Source organism: Lissotriton vulgaris, chromosome 9 (assembly GCF_964263255.1).
Source record: "Lissotriton vulgaris chromosome 9, aLisVul1.2, whole genome shotgun sequence".
NCBI classification, from domain to species: Eukaryota; Metazoa; Chordata; class Amphibia; order Caudata; family Salamandridae; genus Lissotriton; species Lissotriton vulgaris.
In genome coordinates, this window is record NC_141697.1 from 1,140,561,530 (window position 1) to 1,140,585,710 (window position 24,181).

Consider the following 24,181-nt stretch of genomic DNA (forward strand, 5'->3'; position numbering starts at 1 on the left):
CTCTCCATTCATCCAACTCTTTCTCGGTGGCCTCACTCTGAATAATTTTCACACTCTCGATAGTGTCTTCACACATGCCTTTCTCCGGAACCCATCTAGCTGGACCCACAACATACATTCGACTCGTCACATTCCTTGCAGTTTCTTTCGCAATCTCATCCGCAAACGTATTACCACGACCAACATAATCTATGACCTTTTTATGGGCACTACACTTCACAATCGCTATCTGCAAAGGCAACGTAAGAGATTCAAGAAGTTCATTCACCAGTTGCCCAGGTTGGATTTTCGTCCCATGCGATGTCAAGAATCCACGTTCACGCCACAATCGTCCAAAACTGTGTGCCACTCCAAACGCATACTGGTTATCAGTATATACATTCATTCTTTTCCCTTTCGCTAACACACATGCCCTTGTAAGTGCTATTAATTCTGCCGCTTGTGCAGAATTGTATGGAATTCGAGCAGCTTCGACAACTGTATGTAAAGTCGTCACAGCATATGCTGCAGTGGCATCGCCATTCGGTAATTTAAAACATGAGCCGTCAACCCACAAGGCATCATTACAATCAGGGAGAGGAGTATCCTTCAGATCTATCCTCCCTTTCGTCTCTTCTTCAGTTCTCAAGAAACAATCGTGTTGCTCTTCGCTATCATCGTCTGTCTCAAGCGAAATCGGCAACAATGTAGCCGGATTTAGGGTATTGCACCTCTTGATGTGCACATGGCTCGCTAACAACGTAAGCTCATACCCTGACAACCGAGCACTAGTCAAGTGCTGTGTCTTTGTCCGATTCAACAAGGTATCCACTGCATGTGGAACCATAACCACTAGCGTATTATCCATAACCAAACCAGCAGATTGTCGAATCGAAACAGCCGCTGCTGCAGTTGCTCTCAAGCAACTCGGCAACGATCTAGCCACTGGATCTAAAGTTGATGAAAAGTACGCACATGGGCGTTGCTTCCCGTCAAATTGTTGAGTCAAAACCGACAATGCACATCCTTCCCTTTCATGGACATACAATGTGAAAGGCTTGCCGTAGTCGGGAGTACCCAACACAGGAGCCGAACACAACGCATTTCGTAGTTCAGAAAAACTCTTTTGGCATTCCTCAGTCCAAGGAATAGGATTTTTAGTGTCCTTAACCGTAAGAGCTATCAAAGGTTTCGCTAAAATGGAAGAATTTGGGATCCACTGTCTACAGTACGACGTAATACCCAAGAACGCACGTACTTCTCTCTGTGTCGTAGGGACACTCATTTTCGCAATGGTCTGGATTCTTTCTGGGGTCAGTTTCCTTCCCTCCTTCGATAAGAGGTGACCTAAGTAGGTAACTTCTTGGTGACAAAATTGTAGTTTGGAAAGAGAAACTTTGTGATGGCAATCAGACAAATGAGACAACAAGGACACAGTGGCATCCTTACATATCTCTTCAGTATCGGCAGCGACTAACAAATCGTCAACATACTGGAGAAGGGCCGCACCTTCCGGTAAGGCCAACAAGTCAAGTTGTGTCTTCAGAGCTTGACTGTAAATTGATGGACTCTCGCAATAACCTTGAGGAGGGCGCTTAAAGCGGAAACTTCGTCCTCCTAAAGAGAATCCAAAGATATCTCTACTCTCTATGGCAATCGGGATGCTGAAGAAAGCATTCTTCAAGTCGATCACCAAAAACCAAGTAGCCGAAGCTGGAATCAATGTCAGTAACGCAGTAATGTCGAGTACAACAGGGAATTGCGGAACAACTATTTTGTTCACTTCACGAAGATCAATAACAAACCTATATACAGGAGGCTGTGAAGAATCAGTTCTCTTTAGAACAGGCAAAACCGGACTATTGCACACATTACCTCGAGTCTCTTCAATACCATCTTTGTCAATCAAATCATAAATGATCGCTAAAAGCGCTCGTTCACCATCACTTGAAATACGATATTGCGGAATACGAGGCAACTGAGCATTCGCCTTCAACGTCACAACATATGGAGGAATGTCTAACAGACCCGCATCATTTAGACCCGTAGCCCACAACGAATCTGGTAAAGAAAACAATTCAGATGGAAGACAATCTTTTGAAACATAGATCGGAGAAATCACATTCTCACCCAACGTAAGATGTACTCCTGACGGAGAACAGTACAAAGTCGCATACAATCTTTTCAACAAATCAAGGCCTAGTAAGTTCTCATTACAACCCGTTGTCAAAAGAAGGGGTGCTTCAAGTCTTCGAGGACCAACAGAAATAGGCAATGGAACGGAAATCGGATTCATAACGGGGGCGCCAGAAAAACCTATAGAAACATTATTTAAGCCAGACAAAGGTGCGCCAGGGAGTTTCGAATGCATAATAGAACTCTTCGTAGCACCAGTGTCTAGCAGAAAAGGCTCTGACACACCTGATGCAATCACTTCCACGTAAGGTCCACTCTGATCTACCGGAACTGAAACAACTTCCTCTCTTTGTCCATGGCTGTCCTAATAATCATTACCTTGCTCTCCATCGCCCTCAACATAGTAATCATCTACGTAGTACTGTGTAGATCTACCGGAAGAACTCTGTTGCTGATCAAAACTATTCATTGAATTTTGGGGAGGCACAGGGCGCGCGTTCTGTCCGCGACCTCTACCTCTAGGCGCTTGTTGAGCACCTCTACCTCTAACACCAGGTGCACTATTTGCACGTTGCAGCAGAACAGGACAACTATTCTTGTAATGACCCTCTTCTCTGCAGTATGCACACTGATTAGGACCATACAGAATACGCTGTTGTTGAGGAGTCTCGTCTCTTTGCGAGTTCCTCGAATACTGTTGAGGCTGCTGATAGTCACGCTGATTATTAACTCGAGGTGGATAAGATTGTTGTAGAAGAACTTTAGTCTTCAATTCCTTAGTCTTCTTATCCGCTTTCTCTAACTCATCCTTACGCCTATTCTCGTAGTACTGAGCCGTAGCAAGAATCTGCGCCGAAGTAGAAACGGGCCAAGAACTCTCAGAATCTTTCAACTTAGTACACAATTCAGGAAGAACATTGTGCACAAATTTATCAACAAACAATCTCTGGCCACCTTCTGTAGCCATATCCTGACCACTATGATCTACAAACGTTTCCTCGAAACGCGAGAAAAAAGTCTGAAACAGATTCTTCTTTCTTCTGCTTACAGGCTGACAGTTTTTCCCAATTAACACGGACTTCAGGCATTAAAGTCTTCATGAGAGTAATAATCCTACCAGGAAGTTCAGTAATAACATCTTCAGGCTTAGCACCTCCAACTTGTCTATCATTTGCTGCGGCGAGATTCACCCACGAATCGCCCAATTCATTATCATGATCTGTATGTCGAATGACATTCCAAATGGGCTGTGGAACAACATTCCCAAAAAGCATATCTATGTCCGCTAAATTCATGACGCACGAACTCACAGTTTGCGCAAGTTCTTTATAATACCCTGCTGAGTTCTTTCTTGGATCTGGTAAGGTCTGCTTAAGCGCTAGAACTTCTGCACGTTTCCATGGTACATGTACCCACACACGTTGGAAATGCGCTAAAGTCGATGGAACAGCAGCCGGATCAGCAGGTCTCCATACTGGAGGAACCTCTCGCATTGGATATTGGCGCGCTTTTCTCCTAACTGACGAATCTGGCTCAAACAGCTGCTCAATCGGAACGTCGCTTCGCAGCAACAGTAACGTTGAAACCGCTTTCTCAACATCGGGTAGACTCACAATCGTTCCTTTGGCAAACTCCGAACGCAATCGGGACAATTCTACAGGAACTCTACCCACTTCATCCATCCATTGATCATGGAGGAATGCACACATAAGTTCGAAAACATACCGCTGCTTTGGTGCTTCCCATTGTCGGAAAACATCCATAATACCTTCCAGATCATACTGGGACTTATACGTCACCCATCTACGTGTCATATGGTCTAGAATCACTCGCTCATCTGTAGCGGGCAATTGACTACGCAATTGTCTACGCTGATTCACAGGAGACATACCCATTTGTCCTAAAATAGGAGTCAGGAAATTTGAAAAGACAGCAGTCATCCGCTGTCTAGGAGAAGGAACAGTCGGAAGGACAAGAGAAGACGAAGCTGTAGTAGTAGGATCCATAGTCGGAACAGACATAGGAACAGTAGTAGTAGAAGAAGGCAAAGTGGGCAACCCTTGAGAAGGCTGCGCATTAGGAGCAACAACCAACGGAGATGTAGGCTGTGGAGGAATAACAGGAGGCAAAACATTAGGAGCTTGCACGGCCACAATAGGCTGTGGTGGTGCCGTAGCATTCTGCATATAAGGTGGTGGCGAATTTAACAAATGCGACATCAAAGGGTCTTTCACAAGATCCTTTTCGTCTTTCTGCTCTTTAGCTGGTAGAACTGGGTAGCATCTGTCTAACGCTAACTTCCTCACTCTAAGCATCTGCTCACTATCTTTCTCGTCCTCATCGTTCCTATATGCAACGGCGGCTTGCACCATTGGCATACCCTTTCTATTCTTCTTCGCTAACTTAATTTCTTTCTGTTTGGCTTCCTTACGCCATATGCGGAAAGAGTCAAACATCGCCGGCCGGGCTTTCTTCTTGAACAACTTCACTTCGAGATTATCCAAGACTTCTGTCTCAAAACTACCATAACGGGCGCACTGTAGGACACCGTCGCTCTTCGTGTATTTTATCCAAATCTCATTATAGCTAATAGGACCTACTCCATGCTTCACGTATAACTCGTATGTAGGAGTTCCGATCGGAGGAACCGGACACGAATCCTCTAACCGGGAATCCCTCATAGTTCCACAACTAAACAAATTCCTAAGACTGCTAAAACCAGGCATCTTGCTCACTAGTCTAGCTTCAAACAACAAGGGTAATCTAAAATCGATAAACTCGTGAATACACGAATCCCTTGGCTTTGGGGCCTGCAGGTACCAAATCAAAGCTATCCACTAAAGGATACAAAACCAAACTAAGAACTAAGAACTAGGAGACGCTCCCTTTATACTTAACTGAATTGTCGATGGCGTCACCAGAAGACCCGTTAATCGTCTCGCTCTACAAACGTCTAAGGCTCCAAAACAGGGCGACAGTCAGGGCAGCAGTCCTTCGTAGCCGTCAGGACGCGGGAAGCCTCGCAGCAAAGACCTTCGGAACCACGTCAACATGCAGGGGTCGCTGAAGTGGCTGGCCAACCTCCGAATTTTCACACGACGCTCCTCACGAACCTCTGGCTTGGACCGGTACCGCTGAAGTCGCCCCACGTTGGGCGCCAAATGAGGTACTGGGTTTTTCTTGGAACCAATACTATTACAATAACCCAGCGGTGTCAGGGCAACACCCAAAGACCCCGGATTCCCCTGTCGTGGCAAACAGAGACACGGGATACTTCTCGATGACGTCAAAGACCAAAGTTTAATGGTTGCAACCAGGGACAGAGGTCTACGAAGTACACATGGGTAGTTCGAAAGAGACTGCACCACCTCAATGAACAAAACTCGGTCTTTTATGCCGAAAATTACGCTTCTGGCAACATCACAATTTACATTTGGTGCATACAAAATGAACCAATGAACAAGTAGCATTTCAAAAAGTAACAAATCACAACAGACAAAGCTAATCCCACTTTCCGTTGTCCAGCCCACCAAAAACGATCGCACATATGCTAGTTTCCTGTTCGATCAGGCCGGACAAACCCATCATAAAACCTTCAACTCAGATCGATGAACATGTTGTAAAGGAAAGGCAGAAACAGATGGAAAGGAGATAGGGGAGTGGGAACGGTGGGCCATAAAGTCGGACCACGTCCTGCCCATTGATCTCTATCAGTGCAGCTGCTAACCAAGGAACTGGCTCAGCAGGATTCGCCCCAGGGGAAAAGTCAGTTCGGCCAGGTCAACCAAGAGTCAGCTAAGGCGTACGTGTCAAGGACTCGCTCGGCCACGATCATAGGGCCTATGTTAGGGCAACCATACAAGATGGCTGCCACATTACAAAATGGAACCCGAGGGTTCAAACTAAATCCTCAAATACAGAGTGTTCTCCTATATCGATTCATACGAGAACACTCAGACACGCTACACTCGTCATTTGCGGTCTGTAGAGACCAAAATCGTCCATTTCCGACGATTTTTATAAATCGGGTTTCAGCACTATCGAACCCATTTCGGAATCACCGAACCACAAGCCTGGGTAGAGTGCACTTTCCAAACCAGGCACCCGTTTATGGAAATGGGCTTACATGAACAGCCATGGATTTGTGTTTCCCTAAGTGTGCAGACAGCGCAATGTAAATTTGTTATTGTAATTATATAGCGCTTACTACCCTTGACAGGGTGTTAAAGCACGCTCCTCCACAAACTATGGTTAGGGGTTTCATCCAGTGCTTATTGTTAATTATTAGGATTAGCCATGAGTACTCAACAAAAAAATGACCTACATGTACTCCACTTAATTTGTGATAGATTATACTAATACCACTTGGGTGTTGTCATTAGTGAGGGCCAGGTGCTTTCATGTGAATGGTATGTGGGATAGATAGGCTGGCGGAGATTAGATAGTGGAAGGTTTCAGGAGTAGAGTATTGACGACAGGAGAGGTTGTGATCTATGAAATGGTGTGTCAGCTAATTGCAGAAATACTATGAGCTTAGGACAGACAGACATGAGACTGAGAGGAGGCTACACCTAGAAACAGAAGGCATGCAGAGGGTGGAAGGTATGAAGAGGGCATTTCTGAAAAAAAGGAGAGGAATCGAGCAGAAGGAAATCGAGGTTCATTTTTTATGCACCGTTTTAGGGTTACTGTGGGAGGCTTTCTGAGATAGCCAGCAATCTGAAGATATAGGCTGTACAAGGAAACCACACTATATAGTGCTCCATGTCTGGGGCAGGCAGCTTTTATATGCAAGCCCAAGTGTACAGAGCATTTAAACATTAAGTGCTCGAGCCTGCTGTGTGACCAGCCTAGGGCATCTCTTTAAAACACAGGATGTACCCCAAGCTTGGTGCAAGGTCTGTGCACTGCCCAGGGGAGGTGGTGCAAATGCCTTCTTTAGGGAGATGCCTTCTTTGGAAAGTCAAATTTAATGATCTTCTCAAATGATTCTGTATTAAAAGAAAGTTTCACTCGATAAAAAAAGAGTTGTTTGACACTGGCTGAGGGGCTCTCACCAAAGCGCAGTCAGATTTATATCTCTTTTTGTTACTGAATCCAATTCTAGGTGTTTCTATGGCACAACAGAGCAACCACTGATACAAAAGATGCCCAGCACTAACGGTTGATATGGTTAATATATGCTTTATTTCGATACATAAAAAATATCGTAAAAGCAATACATACACTAAGTGTATGTTGTGTTTGTTTGTGGCCAGTGTGAGGTATGCATTGTTTGTATAAAAGCACAGAAATGGAGGAATGGTGGCTCCATTTTTTGGATGCCCCCACACCCTCAGCCTGTACCTATGCACAAGATGGGTATGATGTGATTTTCCCAGACAGTGTGTGTATTTCTGACATTCCTGAAGCAGGAAAGCAAACACCTACCCCCACATGCATCAAGCATTTTTTGAGTCGCAAACGGTGCGATTCCTTAAAATCGGCCGTTTGCGATTCCAAAAATGCTTTTTGAAATGCATCAAGCATTTGTAGAAATCGCAACATTTTTGTGATTTCTAAAAATGCGATTGCTTTTAAGAAATCGCAAATTTGCGATTTCTTAAAAGCAATGCATGATTTCTTTTAAAATTGCGAAATCGCAATTAGGGGGTCAAATTTACCGAGTGGTTGAACCACTCGGTAAATTTGCAAAAAGTGTTTAAAATGCTGAAAATGCATTATTTTCAACATTCATGTTACGGACACACATGTCCTTAGGACATGTGTGTGTGAAACATGATGCGAAAAATACATTTCAGGGGTGCTAGGGGGGGTCCTTTGGACCCCCCCTGCACCCATGAAATGCATTAACAAATTGCGATTTTCAAAGTGAAAATCGCAATTTGCTAATGCCTTCCCATTGCTTCCTATGGGCCTTTTGGCCCATAGGAACCAATGGGAGTAGCGAATTCGCAAATTGTATTTCGGTAATTTATGCGATTCGGTAAAAATTGCGATTTTTACCGAATCGCATAAATTTACCGAAAATATTCATGCATCCCGTTTTGCGAATTCTAAATTGCGAATCGCTATTTTTCGCAATTTAGAAATCGCAAACACCCGGGATGATGCATGTGGGGGCTAGATACTACAGTGGGGCCAAAGGAGACATGGGCCCACATGCATCAAGCACTTTTTCATTCGCAAACGGTGCGATTCCTTAAAATCGGCCGTTTGCGAATGCAAAAGTGCTTTTTGGGATGCATGAAGCAATTTTAGAATTCGTAACATGTTTGCGAATTCTAAAATTGCGGGTGCTTTTAAGAAGTCGCAGATGTGCGATTTCTTAAAAGCAATGCATCATTATTTTAAAAAGTGAAAATTCGCAAATAGGGTGCCAAATTTACCGAGTGGTTAAACCACTCGGTAAATTTGGTAAAAGTGTTTAAAATGTTGAAAATGCTTTTTTTTCAACATTCATGTTACGGACACACATGTCCTTAGGACATGTGTGTGTGCAACATGATGCGAAAAATACATTTCAGGGGTGCGTGGGGGGGTCCTTTGAACCCCCCCCTGCACCTATGAAATTTTCTAAGTGCCACTCGCAATTTGCATTGACTCCTATGGGCCTTTTGGCCCATAGGAATCAATGGGAATTGCGAAAATTTACTTAAGAATTCGGTATTTCTTTGGGATTCGGTAAAAATTGCGATTTTTACCGAATCACAAAGAAATACCGAAAAAATGATGCATAGCATTTTGCACTTCTTAATTTGCGATTCCTTATTTTTCGCAAATTAAGAAATGAAAAATGACACAATGATGCATGTGGGCCATGGCTCCTATAATCATTCTTCCTGTAGCACTGACACCTTGGTAGATGGTGGCGGTGAAAGGTAGGGCTGCAATCTCTGTTCAGAATTAGAAGGGTACTTTAGGTGAGGCCTGCCTTTTGTCTCTTTTTCGTGATCACTGTCCTGTAGACTGGTGCAGATAGTTCACACCTCTTTGTGCCTCTGTTGTGGGCACTCCAGAGGGAGACAACCCTGATATGAGGAGTGTCAGTCTGCACAAATCCAGAGTGTCACTTTGGAAAAGGAAGCCACCCCAAACCAGTTCTGGGTATTTAAAATTAAGTCACGTTTATCTGCTCACACACTGTTTAAAACACCAATTCAAGTTTGTGAAACACAAGTCAATATTTACAAAAGCACATGCCATCTGAAGCATGAACTCATCTCCACATGTGCACACTGCACCAACATCGCCCATTTCGCATCCTCAAGCTTACATGTTGGAGCATTTTTCAGACTTCTGTGACATTTGGGGTAATTATCAAAATGCGTTCGCCAGCAGCTTATCCGGGTGGATCAATGTTCAGGTACAGGGGGGCATTAGGGGAATGAGATACTGCCGCTGTCGGAGGATAAGGCAATACAATAAAAGAGGAAAATAAAGAAATGCAAAAATAAACCCATCAAACAAAAGGTTGTAAATAGCACATTTAAATTTTTTTTCAATAAACTAGTTTAAACGTGTTCTGTGTTACGCAGAAAGACTGCTTATCATTGCATTAATATGTTCCCATGTGCCTACCCCGGGTTCACTTCCTGTTTGGTTTACTGAATGAATTTTTCATCGTGCAGCTGTTTCAGACGGTCCTTCCTGGAACATGCAAATCCTCTCCCATGACACACAAATCCAGCTGTGCCACATAAAATAATTCTTTGCAAATAATTCTATGTGTGGCCTCTGTATAAAACCCAATCAAACATTCACATTATTGGAGCTTTGAAGCGGTCCCGTGTGAGATGTTCAGGTGGTCACAGCTTTAAACTTTGAACCACATCTTTTTGTAGAGATGCTAGTCTCTAAAAAGAGGTGGTGTGACAGTCCAACTTTCCCATGTGGCACAACGCGCATGGAAAAGATGTAGACTGAGGTGTAACTTGGATTCTAAACATGGCTTTCGCAACTGTAGAACTGTGTGATCCTGGGTAAATTATTTCATCCTATCTTACATTATATTTAATAACTGGCAAAACTGGGAGCACGCATCAGCTCACTAACCCTTATTAATACATAAAACTCAGGCAAACACCAAATTAATTAAGGCAAAGCACACAGAAGGTAAAGAAGACCAATAAGCATTTGCCAATTGCCAGAGAACTCCCTTGGAGTAGAGGAACTATTCCCCTGCAGGCACCAAAACCGCAGGGTCCCGTTTACCGACTTGCTGCATCCCAGCGACTCCGAGGCAGCACTCAAGCAAGAAGAAGTACACAAGCTCTGGACGGTCAGATCTGCTCCCCCGCCAAGTGAGAGGATACCAGGACCTACCAAAGCTGAGCCTTAGCAATACCCGAGGTACCAGACCACCTGCAACCGGCACCAAGACAAGGAGTACAATCCGGACTCCCACTGCCCAGGAAGCAAGCACCCATCGAGGGACATTGAGGTCCCTGAGACCCACTTCAAGAGTGTCCCAGCTGTCCCTAAATCGTCCTGTCAACCTGCCTGCCCCTGACCGTGAAGACCATCTTGACGCACAGAGCCCGGCTGACCTATCCGCTCTGCACCCACTCCTCCCAGACTGGGGACCAACAAACCAGCTATGCTACTGTGGTCCTCCTGAGGCGCTTGTGACCCTAATCCTCATTTGGGGTCCCCTGGACTTACCTGTAAGCCCCCTTGTGCAGCCTGGTTTGGTGGGATCTGCCTAAATATTTTGAGATTGAAAGGAGCATTGTCTTTGAATATGCCATGATTTTGTTATCCTTTTTTCATAAGGTTTATTTGAATGTTATTTTATATTTGGGCATTTGAAAAGTGCTGATTTTTAAATGCTAGACTTTATCATGGCCACAGAGAAGTTCTCTCGCAGCATTCCATTCCATTGTATTTTTGCTTATCTGTACCATTAACGAGGGGGCCCAAATACTTGTAAATCTGTCTTGCCCTCGCCTAAAATGCTCAGTCTATTCTGAAGTGCCAGGCCACATCCCATCGTTATATTCCCATCCAAGGATGTGACCCAGCTGTTCGGGCTTGGCTTTTTTTGAACCTTTTAGGATGAAGCCATGGGTTTGTTTACTATGTAATGGCACACACAAGAAAGCTACTGATTCAATGGGAAGTTTGTCAGAACCGTTTAAGATCTTACCATTTACAGCCATCAATTTATTTTATTTGGGGTTTTTTTGTGCAAAGTTTGTGTTTCGCTATTGGGTAACACGTTGCTGGGATTAAGGTTGGGCGAAGGAGGTCGCACAGCAGGTGCTTGGAAAACATGCTCTGGAGTTGTCAAAACTCGATTGTCAAGAAGAAAGCTTGTAAGAAGAGGAATGTTGGTATGGGGAGAGGAAGATTCAGGTTGCAAAAGAGAGTTGGTGGCAGTAAGGATCAAAGCAGGGGCACCTCCAACCAATCTGCCCCAAGTATTTTATATAATGCAGGTGCCCTGCAACATAAAAGCGGATGGGCAGAACATGGCAGCAGAAAAGGATGGGGATGCGGGCACCGACCGTGGTGCCAGGTAAGGTGCCACGGAATTAGGCAAATGCCACCAATATGGTATCTGGTAGACCAGCCTATAGAAGGGTCTCTATACAGTGGGGCGTACACCGCAAATATGGTATCCTTTGGGTCTAGGCAAAGTAGCCTCAGGAGAGTGGGTAGGCCTGCCAAAGGACCAGTCTCTGTGGGAGAGACAGCGCCAAAATGGTGTTTATGAACGGGGAGGCCCTCTGAAGCAAAATTTGCTATGGCAGAGAAACTGCTAAAATGCTACCTATTGGGATGGAACAAAGGAGCCTAAGGAGAGCGAGGAGGCGCGTCTAAAAGAAGGTATATATATGAGAGACACTGGTGGCTATACAGAAGAGCACACTCTTGGGCATGGGGACACAAAGCAGGAAATACTTGGGTCACAGAGACGACGGATACGAGTAAGGAGCAACCTGGGTCCTCTATTAAAGTCACAGATGGGTGTGGGCTCAAGGTTTGGGGGGAGGCACGTGGAGAAATGGTAGTGAAGTCAGGGAAGACAGACAAACTGCAGGATAAGGAGTTAAATATCAATAAGGTGCCTTATATGGGGACATCCAAGCCATTGGAGAGCTCACCTCATGGTGGCTACTAAAGAGAAGACATGAAAAGGGGAAGTAGATGCAGATGCTTAAACTTCTGCATTGGGAGCTCAGGCCAAGGAAGGCAAGTTGTCCAAACAGCCGAGGGTGCCGGTGACCGTAGAGAACTGGACAGCAGCATTTCTTATATATGCTAGTGTGTATTGTGATAAGTACCCAGACAGGTCGTTATCACTATGTAAAAACATGTACACCATCGGAAAATCCCAGATGCATTACAGAGTTTATGTTTAGGCAGAATACAATGACGAATTCCAGGCCAGTATGGCCTTGGATCCAGGAGCACGATGGGTGAAATCAACACTGACCTAGCAAAGCATACTATGGGTCCAGCTAAGCTTGAAAAACATTTTTTTTCCCTGATTGTAAACCAGCCCTTTCAGGGGTGCTCCACCCGGGGAGGGAGGGAGTATCAAGGAAAGGAGAGTTTAGTCAACTTGGAGCTTGCTGGAACTTCAATAAGGGACTCTGCGCAAGGGAATATTGTAAGCTCCATCATAAAGATTCCAAATGCGCAGGCAGACATCCATAGGTCAATTGTTTCTGGGGGGGCAGGCGAGTTAATCAGCAGGCCACAGGCATCAGGGCACAACAGGAGCTTAGCAGCAAGGGCCAGCAACCGGCTACAGGGCAGACAAGGACCTGGGGGGAAGGGCTCATATGCCAAGTAAGGCAAGTAGGTGTTGGAATTTTGGCCTTCACATTAGGACAGGAAGGACAATATCAAGCTACCTTTACACGGATTTGTGTGGGGATTCGACTGGCTGACGGGGAACCGAGACCAGAGAGTGCGCCGCTCAATGGCTACCTTAAAATCAGCTATCGTAGCACAGACAGGTGGTGAGACAAATTGCTCAATGAGATTCAGGAAGGTAGGATGGTGGGCCTGATTCATGGTTGGCCTATTGAACAACTAATAGTGTCTCCGATGAGAGCAGTACCCAAAAAAAGGAACAGGAGCGGTTTAGGTTGATTCAGCATCTCTCGTGGCCAGTGGGCCAGCCTGTAAACTATTTCATACCAGAGGAACAGGTTTCTGTGACATACCCCACAGTGGATGTGGCCTTAGCCTTAGGGAAAAGAGTGGGACATGGGCACTTATGACTAAGAGCAACATCATGTCAGCTTTCTGTTTGTTGCTGGTATACCCTGCGGACTTTCATTCATAGGAATACAATTTGAGAACGGTTGCTATGAGGATAAAACACTTTCAATGGGTTGCTCCATTTTGTGTGCTCTCTTTGATTGCTTCAGAACGTTTTTAACAATGGCTTTTACATGGTACACAGGTCATGAACACATAACAGTGGAGAAGTGTGGCTCACTGGTTAGAGGAGGCATATCCTGAAGCAGAGGTCAGACCCGGGACCAGGGTTCGATTCCCGATGCGGCAGGGTCCTGAGCCCAATTGTCCACGGACTTGATAATTCTCGCTTCGGTGCCCACTCTAAGCACGAGTTCACACTATGCAGCTCTGGGCAATAAGCTTGCTTAATCTCCACAACGGCCCCCCGCGGCGGGATGCCTGGCTTTCACCTTGGGGATGCCCAGTACGGGTTATCTCACAGGGAAAAGCCAGGACGGGTTCCCAAGGCAAACGCCGAGATGCCCAAGGGTAAGTCGAGCGCTATATAAGAACGCACATACATACATACATACCACATTAGTTGGATGGAAACCTGGTTCCACGGACTCCCAGCACCGGGTCTTGCATGACAGTGACCCCTTCAGCAGCTTTCCTTTCAGGGTAACCGCCAATGGTTGTACCCCCTACCACTTCCCACCAGCCTCAACACCTGGGCCACCTTGTTTGTACTGGATATGCTAGAACCCACCATTTGGACGCAAGTTAGAGGGAGGAGTTCCATTCCATCAACTGCTCAATAATGGTGTGCAGTGTTGCAATCTGGTCTGTGCAGGAGCTATCTTTGCAGAAGCCAGCTTGCTGGTCTTGTAACTGAGCGTCGACTTGTTCCGTCATTCTGTTCAGGAAGACTCTGTGGAACACTTTGCCTGGGGTTGATAGAAGACTTATCCCTTTGTAGTTTGCCAGTTACTGAGGTCCCCTTTCTTGGAGATCTTTGAGATACCCCTCCTTCCAGTCGGATAGCACATTTTCCTCTTCCCAGATCCTTCTGAACATGGGGTAAAGCATGTCTACTGATGTTTTAATGTCTGCCTTCAGTGCCTCTGTAGGAATGTTGGCAGGTCGTGCTGCCCGCTCATTTCTCAGATGTTTGCTGGTTTGCCGTACTTATTCCTTGGTTGGCCGGCTGCAGTTGATTGGCAAGTCATTTTCAGCTAGCTGCATGTCTATGGAGACCGCGGTACAGGCTGGTTCAGCAGTTCTTCAAAGTGCTGCATCCATTTTTATTGTTGGCATTTCTTAACCATGATAGGCTTTCCAGCTTTGACTTTAACTGGTTTTTTGGGCTTTCTGTAGCTGCCGGAGAGTTTCCTTGTTATGTCGTAGAGTTCTTTCAAGTTACCTGCTTTTCAAGAATTTGCATGCTCTGTAGAAAAACTAGACCTGTTGTCTTTTCTAATGCTTGTTATAGAGTGATGTACTGTATCCTGCTTCCCCATCACATGAAGCAAATATAACACAAATGTAATTTGGTTGAAGAAATGAGGAATGAAGGAAAACATTCCACTTTCTACGTCAATATAGTTTTGCTTTTGCAAAAACTAATTTTAATAAATGATGTTGCATTGGCATCTGCAAACAAGCCTCGCTCATTGCAACCAGGACATTAGCGGTTTATGGTCTGCATGCATTATTTTAAGCTTGTTACTGTTCACCGCTGTAGTTTTGCTGCTCTGAGTGATTCATACAAGAACATCCTGCATGAACATAATGGGATGAAGGTTTCAACCAACATTACATAACATGAAAGTAAGAGGTTTAAATTGTCCAGTGTGTTGCATCTGTCTCTATAACAGATTAAGCAGAAAGGCTTCTGCAATGCTCAGCAGTAGACTACACCAAAGTGATGCAGCTATGAAACCGCAATGAGAAGGAAATCAAGCATTACAAACATATCAAGCTGGAGAATCAACAGGATGTGCGTGTGTTTAAATCTTGTGCACTCACAATTATTATGCAAAAGCATTAGATTTTGCACCTCTTTCATCTTTGTCAGGCCCCAGCATTCTGCCCAAGGCATAAGGATGTTTATTAGAACTCACCAGTAGCAAAGTTGACACTGAGGATTAATCTATTAAGAAAAGTGAAAACGTATATATTTAGTGCATTCAAATGATATGAAGAGCAGTAAATAAGTTCAGCGAGCAAACAAATCACCCATGAACTGGTAATGCTGCTAGGGGTAGGGCCAGTGGAGGCTCCTCCGCTAAGGTGGAGAAGCAATGCCCCACTGCTGTATAGCAGTGCAAAAAAGGGAAATATAAAATGATTATAACACAATGTTATATTTTATTTTTCCGTGTTGAAGCCAGTTTCGGGGCGGGAGGGGCTTGTCTGTCATCACAGCCAGCAAGGGGAGGAGTGGTGAGCGTACTTAGGTGCGCATGATTTTTTGCCCAGCCGTCATTCGACATCATGCACACTTAGCATGTTCTCCACTGGCTGTCACAGCCTGGGTGGAGAGTGCACAGACTCTCAGTACCCATCTAAGCGCTGAACCACGGCGCTCAGACCAATCACAACTCTGCTGTCATGCTGGTGACAACAGCTTTGTGATTGGCTAAGGGAGTCTGGAAGCCTGTGTGCTTCCAGGTCACAGAAGGAGAGGACGAAGGACAGGAAGGAGGAGCGGCTGCGGCCAGCCAGTCGCCTAGCTGGCAGGTAAGTGATCTTTTCTTTTTCACCCTGTCTTGCCCCACCACTACTGCCCGGGAGCCGCCACCACTGAATAAGGCTGCTCATGACTGAGGGATACCTCTGCTGTTTCCCATCATTGCCATCTCAAGGTGTTCAACACAAGAGACTATTTACATATTTTGCGCCACCTTATTATTTAATTCACAAAAATCGCCTACTTGCCCCTCTAAGTTTATTACACTCTGTGTACCGCTGAGTCGATCCAGGAGATTGTTCATTGGATGCATGCATTAATGAATGGAGGCTTTAAAATTGTTATGATCAGTATACTCTCAAGCAGTGTCATAACGCAAAATGATGGAGCCTTCCTGCAGATTGTGAAGAGGGGCCCCTTGGTCCTCCATATCTTGGGCGAAATGTGGTTTGTGGGGCCTCTAAGAGGATAGTACACCCACCCCTGCTATCAAGTGCACTATATCGAGATACGCCCCTCCTTCTCCTCATGTGGGTCTACCCAACTCCTCTGTGAGACATCAGGATAGTGAAGGGAACCTGTGTATAAGGAAAAAAAGTGGATTTGGAGAGAAAGAGAGAGGAAAACACTCATTCCAGCAGTTAGGCAGATGGAATACCTGGAATGGAGTAGCAGGAACAATATTGAGGGCACAGCAACTGAACAGGATCATGGCATCTGCAACTTCCCTAACAAAAAGGTACCCCACATCTTAAGTAGTAAATATGCAATACAGATACACAATGAACAAATCAAACAGGAACTAGATGTACCTGGTGCATAGAATCTTTGCCAAGAAGTAAATGAGAATTGGCGGTGTGTGCAGCACTGGTAGAAAGAAGACTACAAGTAAAAAGCCAAGCTGCAACAATGCAACTAAATGTCATAGTCCAAAGAGAGAGCGATCGAGGGAACCAAGGGGACATAAAAACGGCAAAGATATAGGGACAAAAGACATGGTTTGAACTGCAGCGAAGTAAGCGCTGATTGATAGCGCGTCACATGGAAATGTCAGACCTCTGAGGCGGAAGCCGGAGGTGTTCTCGCTCGTTTTTTAAAAAATTGTGTGAATTGTGTTTAACAGTGTTTTTAAACTACTGCACCTACCCAGAGCTATTTGCTAAATAATCCCGCCAAGCAGGCACCCTACAAACAGCGGATCTTAGCGCTGTTCAAAGGGAAAACATCCCAGGGCCGCCATCGCTGCTAACGCGAGGCCACGCCCACCCCCAAGCCTATGTAAGCGCTGATTGATAGCGCGTCACATGGAAATGTCAGACCTCTGAGGCGGAAGCCGGAGGTGTTCTCGCTCGTTTTTTAAAAAATTGTGTGAATTGTGTTTAACAGTGTTTTTAAACTACTGCACCTACCCAGAGCTATTTGCTAAATAATCCCGCCAAGCAGGCACCCTACAAACAGCGGATCTTAGCGCTGTTCAAAGGGAAAACATCCCAGGGCCGCCATCGCTGCTAACGCGAGGCCACGCCCACCCCCAAGCCTATGTAAGCGCTGATTGATAGCGCGTCACATGGAAATGTCAGACCTCTGAGGCGGAAGCCGGAGGTGTTCTCGCTCGTTTTTTAAAAAATTGTGTGAATTGTGTTTAACAGTGTTTTTAAACTACTGCACCTACCCAGAGCTATTTGCTAAATAATCCCGCCAAGCAGGCACCCTACAAACAGCGGATTTTAGCGCTGTTCAAAGGGAAAACATCCCAGGGCCGCCATCGCTGCTAACGCAAGGCCACGCCCACCGTCAGGCCACGCCCACCCCCAAGCCTATGTAAGCGCTGATTGATAGCGCGTCACATGGAAATGCCAGACCTCTGAGGCGGAAGCCGGAGGTGTTCTCGCTCGTTTTTTAAAAAATTGTGTGAATTGTGTTTAACAGTGTTTTTAAACTACTGCACCTACCCAGAGCTATTTGCTAAAAAATCCCGCCAAGCAGGCACCCTACAAACAGCGGATCTTAGCGCTGTTCAAAGGGAAAACATCCCAGGGCCGCCATCGCTGCTAACGCGAGGCCACGCCCACCGTCAGGCCACGCCCACCCCCTCTCTCCATAAATGTGCTTCCCACGCAAGCGCAGCGGACGAGCGCAGCGGGAGCGCCATTTGCGCGCCGAAGGCGCGCCTAGGGCAAGCCCGTCTGCGCCCGTCCGCGCCGAGACCGGGCCCAGGGCCATATCCCCTGGCCAAAATGACCCCGATAAAAGGCTATGGAAATACTCCAGCCAAGAACTAAGAGGATTGAGACATAATCTCCTACGCCGACGACACCCAGTTGATCCGCTCCCTGACCAACGACCCCGCCGCCACCAGAGCCAATCTGCACGAAGGGATGAAAGAGGTAGCCGAGTGGATGACGACCAGCCGCCTGAAACTGAACTCAGACAAGACGGAGGTCCTCATCCTAGGCTCCTCGCCCTCCGCCTGGGACGACTCCTGGTGGCCTCCCGCCCTGGGCACCGCACCCAAACCAACAGACCACGCACTCAACCTGGGCTTCATCCTGGACTCCTCCCTCTCCATGACCAGGCAAGTCAACGCCATCTCCTCGGCGTGCTTCAACATCCTACGCATGCTACGGAAGATCTTCTGGTGGATCCCCACCGAGACCAGGAAGACCGTCACCCAGGCCCTCGTCACCAGTCGACTGGACTACGGCAACGCCCTCTACGCCGGCACCACCGCCAAGCTTCAGAAGAGACTCCAGCGGATCCAGAACGCCTCAGCCAGACTCATCCTCGACATCCCACGAAACAGCCACATCTCCGGACATCTGAGAGACCTGCACTGGCTCCCCGTCAACAAAAGAATCACCTTCCGCCTCCTCACCCACGCACACAAAGCCCTACACGACCAAGGCCCGAGCTACCTCAACAACCGAATCAACTTCTACGCTCCCAAACGCCACCTCCGATCAGCCAACCACGCCCTCGCCGCCGTCCCCCGCATCCGAAGAGCGACAACAGGAGGAAGGTCCTTCTCCTACCTGGCCGCCAAGACCTGGAACTCCCGACCGACCGACCTGCGCCTGACCCAAGACCACCTCTCCTTCAGGAAGAAGCTGAAGACCTGGCTGTTCGAGCAGTAACGGCACCCCCCCTCCCCCCAGCGCCTTGAGACCCTACGGGTAAGTAGTGCGCTCTATAAATGTCTTTGATTGATTGATTGATTGAAACTTCACATGTTCTCAGATAGAGCCACACAAAGAAGGTAAGAAATGTTTGTCATGCCCACTTACATTCGACTTTAGTCCCGTTAAAAACGTGGATAAATCCAGGATACCGAAATACAGAAACCATATTCTGAAAATCGGTTTGATCAACGCCAGATCATTGGTCAAACATAATATACAGACATCCGAACTAATAGATGAACAAAAAATTGATATATTATTCGTGACCGAAACATGGGCAGACGAGGCATCAGATGCTGACCTAGCCTTAGCTATTCCGGATGAATACTCTTTCTCCAGAGTCGACAGAAAGATAAAACGAGGAGGTTTAGCGATCATAGCAAAAGAAGATCTTAGAATTAAAATCTCAGATAAAGGTAACACCTCAGACTGCGAAACATTAACCTTCCAAATAAAGATCACAAACAATTACACTTTTAATGGAATACTAATATACAGACCACCTAGTGCAAAAACCCCCTTAATCGACCTGCTAAGCCCTTTTCTTGAATCTAGTGTGACATGTCCCGATTACACCATCCTAGGTGATTTCAATCTACATCTAGAGAAAAAATCAGACCCCAAGATAGCAGCATTTATTGATGCAATGGCAAGCTTCGACTTGAAACAGAAAGTAAATTTAGAAACCCATAACGCTGGACATACACTAGACGGTATTTTCACATCTTGTCAGAACCTCAATAAAATAGACACCCTCCCAATCCCATGGTCAGACCACAAACTAGTAAGATTTACGCTGGAAGTGAAAGAGGACACTGGAAGACCAGCGGAAATTACTAAGCAAGTAACCTATTGTGACTGGTCTAAAATTGACAACCAGGCATTCATAGAAAAACTCCAAACATCCCATCCCACTTTTAACGACAATAGTAACATAGCCTGCAAACAATTCAATGATTGGATAGACAAGACAGTCAACTCGACAGTCCCTCAAAAAAAGGCAACCTTGAAAAGAAAAACCCCATCACAACCATGGTTCTCAGAAGCTCTAAAAATACAAAAACAAACATGTAGAAGAGCAGAGAAAAAGTGGAGAACTAAATACGATGCCCACCTCAGACAAGAATATAAAGATACCTTAAACAGTTATAAAAAACTAATAATAGAAGAAAAAAGTAAATATTTCACTAATAAGATTAACGAATCAAAAAACTCCAGCAAACCCTTTTTGACATTGTCAAAAACTTTCAAAGTTCGAAAACAATAACCCAGAAGCATTGTCATCAAACTTCTGCAATATACTAGGGGACTTCTTCGTTAATAAAGTCTCATCAGTATATAACTCCTTCAAAAATCAGAGTACCGAAACAATGGAAAAGGACTCATTACACTCAATAAATCCAGTAACCCAACAAGATCACTCAATTGGCATTCTCCTTGGAGGGTGACAACGCTGTATCCCTTGATCGGTTCCAGGAATGCATGCGGAAGACAGCCAATTGGCTTAGTAGGAATTCCCTACAGTTTAACGCAGGAAAGACCGAGGTGGTTTACTGCTCCTCGGGTGGGCCACCTAGACAATTTCCATCTGAATTTAGGCTGACCCCAGAGGAGGAACCACTGATCCCGGTGAGCAAAGTACGTAACCTGGGGGTGCTGATTGACAAGGACCTCCAGTTGGAATCACAGGCCAATAAGACCGCCAATGTCTGTTTTGCGTTGCTACGCATGCTGCGTAAAATTCTACCCTTGCTGCCTAAAGAGACTCGCCCACTGGTAGTTAGTAGCATAGTGGGTAGCAGACTGGATTACTGCAATTCGTTGTATCTAGGGGCCCCGTTATATATTCTACAAGGGCTCCAAAGAATCCAGTCGGCGGCAGCTAAACTTGCTCTTGGTTGGCAACGCCGCTCCTCGACAACAATGGCACTGAGGGAGCTGCACTGGCTACCGGTGACGGAACGTATTCGCTTCAAGTCCCTGTGTCTGGTTTTTAAAGCGATACATGAGTTAGGGCAGTCCCTTTGCAGGAAAGGTTCTCTAGGTATCAACCTTCCAGGCAGCTGCGATCATCAAGTGCCTCACTACTCACGGTGCCCAGGTTCAAACGGGCCAGGTTAGGAGGTAGAGCATTTAGCGTAGTTGGCGCTCGGCTGTGGAATGGACTTCCCCAGAGCCTTAGACAGATTAGCGCCCTGCTAGAATTTCGCAGGAACCTGAAAACCTGGCTTTTCCCCAAAGCCTAGCAGGAATCCTCTATACAGGTAAGGGCTGATGTAACCTATTTAATCGTGACTCAGTTTTTAGTCGAAAGCGCCAGGATACCCGTGGGGTGACAGTAAGCGCTATATAAGTTTTAAAATCAAAATCAATCAATCAGATCAAACACCAGCTTTTAGATTTACACCCCCTACAGCTGAGCAGATCCAGAGAGAAATCCACACTACCAACTCAGGTAGCCCAACGGACCCTTGTCCACCTAGAATCATGCAGGTCTGTTCCATAGAACTAAGCCTAGTACTGGAAAAATTATTCTCCAAAATTATTAATACTAACACCTTCCCAGATGACTGGAAAATGATATCTATCAGGCCACTGCTAAAGAAAGCCAATCTAGACTGCGAAAATCCCAACAACTATAGACCCATAGCCAGGATCCCTTTTGCCGCAAAAATTCTCGAGAAGCTGTTAAACAGACAGCTATCTCAACATCTGATGGACGGAGATTGGCTCGACCATTCTCAGTTCGGTTTCCGGGCAGAACATGGGACGGAGACAGCCCTGATCACAGCAGTGGAGGAACTCAGGCAAATAATGGACAACGGATCGAAGGCCGCGCTGATACTACTCGACCTATCAGCGGCCTTCGATACGGTCAGCCACGAAATCCTTATAACGCGGCTAAAAACGGCAAACATACATGACTCAGCTTGCGCACTTACAGCCTCCTACCTAGAGAACAGAACCTTCTCAGTGGAGTCAGGAGAAGCAAAATCCAATCTGTTCAGCCTACCATGCGGAGTCCCGCAGGGCTCATCAATGAGCCCCACTCTTTTTAATTTATATGTAGCTCCACTGGCACAAATAATAAGGAAAAACGGCTTCACCCCTATATCCTACGCCGACGACACCCAAATTGTGGTGTCAATAAGTAAGGAGGTACAAGACACAGCAGAAAAATTCCAATGCTGCATGGCATAAATCAGCCACTGGATGAAAATGAACTGCTTAAAATTAAACGGCGACAAGAGTGAAGTCATGATACTAGGAGGAGACACAAACATATGGTCCCCCCTATGGTGGCCTACAGATATGGGAAGATGTCCAGAGTCGTCAGAAAAGGTGAAAAACCTAGGGATTATGTTAGACATTAACCTCTCTTTCGACGCTCAAGCAAGCAAACTAGCTTCATCACTCTGGTACATCTTAAAAATGATTAAAAAGATTTTACCTTACATACCGTATGATTCACGCAAGACAGTGGTGACAGCACTGGCCTTGTCCAGACTGGACTACGGAAACGGCCTATATGCCGGAGCAAGGAAGAAAATCCTTCTTAAACTACAACGCCTGCAGAACGCAGCAGCTAGGCTGATACTAGAAATACCAAAGTTCGAAAAAATAAGCCATAAACTAAAGAGCCTGCACTGGCTCCCAATCGCAAGCAGGATACAATTTAAATCACTATGCTTGGCATACAAAGCAATAAACGGAACTGGATCAAAATTCCTAAGAACACATCTGCAACTATATGAGCCAAACAGAATTCTCAGATCCAGTCAAATGAAACTCATAAAAGTACCCAGATTCAGAAGAACCAATTGGGGCGGAAGAAGCTTTCTGGTACAGACGGCAAGAATATGGAACGAACTACCGCTAAACATAAAAACCAGTCCATCCCTGAAATCCTTCAGAAAGGAAGTTAAAACATGGCTTTTCGCTAAACAGCTCTAATCATACATCTTTAATGAGCCAGTGAGATTTCCCAGCGCCAAGACGCCCTCGGGCAATCGCGCACTATACAAATAGAAAAATCAAATCAAGAAGTTGTAACAACCACTGGTCTTGGAAGGTCTTTATACAACTATGCCTAAATTGATCTGCAACGGATCTGTGCCATGGCTGGCTCCATAGTGACTGGTGTAGTATACTGAACTATAATGCCATGGACGTATTTGTCCTGCTTGTATGTAGTTTCCACTGCCTTGCTTTCCAATTTCCCTATGCATGATGTTGTTTAGGTCTCTTTTAGAATCGTACATCTGATGACTCGACAATATTATTGTATTAAGCACTATGTAAAAAAGCAAAGGCAAAGCTGATAGGGCTAGAACATTACACTTATTGTCTTTGCCAATGCTTATTATGTCTTCCCAGATGGCTGACTTGTGGGTGCAAGTAGGTGTTGTGGCCAACTTGGAATGGGTATTTGTTTGTTTTAAAGAAATATAATTCGAAGATGGCCATTAGCCATACATGCCCACCCCAAGAAGCCATATTGGAATGATCTTTCTATAAACAACAAGAACAACCATTCCAAGATGGCCAACACATATGGACTCACATTATAGGCCATCTTGGAATGATTTTCAATCCATTTATGGATGCTGATACAGAGTCTGATGGAAATGGGTACTTGAGTGGGCTGGTGAACAAGCGGGTATTTTGAGGGCTAATAATTTCTAAAAATAGATGGAGGATTAATAGTCCTTCATTCACAACGAAATAAGGTTCTGGCATCAGTAGTGGAAGGATACAACGTACCCAATCAAAACACAGTGAGACCAAAATGCTCTGTGGGTGAGACAGACACAGGAAGTGGAAGAAAAGCCATTGAATCAGGAGCAGTGACCTGAAAAAGTCAGGAAAGTTATTGAATCAGGAACAAGAGGCAGGAACAAAGCCCACTCGAAGTCACTATCAGGTTGAACTAATCTAGTGTACAGGATCCAACAGAACCAATCCTCTTCCATCTTTCACCACTCCTACTAATGGC